This window comes from Vicia villosa, linkage group LG3 (genome assembly GCF_029867415.1).
Source record: "Vicia villosa cultivar HV-30 ecotype Madison, WI linkage group LG3, Vvil1.0, whole genome shotgun sequence".
In the NCBI taxonomy this organism is placed as follows: Eukaryota; Viridiplantae; Streptophyta; class Magnoliopsida; order Fabales; family Fabaceae; genus Vicia; species Vicia villosa.
This window is the reverse complement of record NC_081182.1, coordinates 15,958,818-15,961,099: the sequence shown is the minus strand read 5'-3', so window position 1 is coordinate 15,961,099 and position 2,282 is coordinate 15,958,818.

The window sequence follows — 2,282 nt, the reverse complement described above, 5'->3', positions numbered from 1 at the left end:
ATTTTTGTTATACAATAGTGCGCAACCGAGGATGTGTATAGAAGTCCATCTACATGTATGTACCAGCAGCCCCTGCATCAAAACTCAGAAGAAAAGCTCAACACATAACCAGCCTAAACTAACTCTTTCAAACTCTAACAGAAAACAGAATCCAACAGTTCACTAATTCTTCTTGACAACCTCCAAAAAAATCAGTTACAAGACTAACCAACATTCAGTCATAACTAACCCAACTGTCAAACATAACTACTTAACAGAGTTCCTAACTAACTTTCTAATCACAATAACAGAATCATAACCTCTTCTAACTACCTTCTAACAGCTAACAGTTTTCAACCAATTGCTAACAGAAATAACTGAATCAAAACAGAAAAATGGGAGGGAGAATTCAACCTGGATGCTTCTATAAAATCAGGACCTCCACCTTCATTCAGGCTCTCAACCATTTTTCACCACCACTTTCCTCTCCATTCTCTCAGAATCGTCACTCTTCATTCTCATCTTCTCTATTCTTCACTCATCATCATCTTCTCCACACACCATTCATCCACCATTTTCACTCTTCAAAACTTCATCTTCTACCTCCTTCAATCTCTCTCCAGTCTCTCTGAACTCTCTTTGCTTCACCATATCATCACCGACACCTTCACTCATCTTCTTCACATCTTCACAACCTTCAATCCTTCACTCTGAATGCTCTCTCTAAACCTTTCTCCAATCTTCACAACAACAAAAATCCATAACAAACTCTGAACGAAAATTTCATCTCGGAAAGCCTCTCCATCGCAAAATCATCGCTGAATCTTCTCCAACCATAACTCAATCACATCTTCATCAAGCCTTCAACACTTCGCCAATCTTCATCGACCTTCCTCATCAATCCCCAGCAGAAAATCTAACAAAAACCAGAAGAAAAAGAGTCATAACCGAGTACAACTTCGATTCAATCGTCATCACTGAGTCCTTCATCGCTACAACAATCAAAGAACAACATCATCACGTTGCGATAGAAAATTCAGCAACACTTAAAGAATCGAAAGGAAATCTCGAAGAAGAGAGGAAGAATCGAAGTAGAGGGATAAGGAACCCGCGAAAAGAGGAATTTAAAGAATCAAAGCTCACCTGAAGGAACTCTCTGCTCGGTGCGTTTATTTCGCTCGAGTTCGCACCAGAAGCTCCATCGTTTCCGTTCGATCTTCATACTAGGTAAATCGATCCTCTCCTTCTTTTAGCTTATCATATCCGTTTGCTTTCGTTTGGAATCTGATGTGAGAACGCGAATCGAGATGAGGGAAACGCAAGGGATGAAGTATTGTTGTTGTTTGAATCAAGGTCGCTCGGAGAAGAGGATTTCTCCGGCGCCGTCGCGTTTCGCGATTGAGGAAGACGAGAATAAGGGTGAGAGAGGGATTGGGAACGTCACAACACAACCCTAATTTCTTTTTTTAATTAATTAGTTTTCCTTTAATAATAAATTGATTAAAATTCTGAAAAATAATAAAAATTGGATCAATAATCTGGATGTGGATCATTACCACCTTGGGCCATACGAATTGCTGTATCTACCCCCTGTGGCCCATTACGCCATTTTTTGGCTAAAAAATCTGAACAATAAAATTCTGCTTGGGCTTCAATCCCTTGGGCCCTGCGCCCTTGCTTTGCTCACCATCACTTTTAACATACACCCCCTGACTCCATTGTTTTTCTTATTAGAATTTAAAGGTTTTTTGACATAGTTTTGCTCTAATTTTTTTTTAGGTAATAAAATCATCTTTTTTTTGTTAGTTTTTAGGTAATTGTTCACATAAAGAAATTCATAAAAATAGTAGATGTTTTAGGTTAATTTTGACATTTAAATTCCTTCACAAAAACTCATAAAAATAGTAGTATTTTTTAGACTAATTTTGTACTAATGCTTGAATTGCTTCTCTTTATGCTTTTGTATCATTTTCGTGCTATTTTTTGTATAGTTGTTGTGTAATTTTGTGACTTGTTTTTGGCCATATTCTTGACCTATTTTGTCAATACCATTTTAATGCTCCTTTTAGAATTTAGACACCATGTTAACATTAGACTTGTAGAGTAGAATAACTTAGATTAGAGAATAGGTTAGTTCCCTTTTGTTCATTCTTTTCTTTTCAACTTTAAAACACTAATAAATAAAGAGGCGAATCACATTAAGAAAGTGATAGAGAAATGAGTGGGATTTATTCCCTAATCTGTTTCTCAATCACTTAGTGGCATAGAAATGAGTGGGATTTATTCCCTAATCTGTTTCTCGG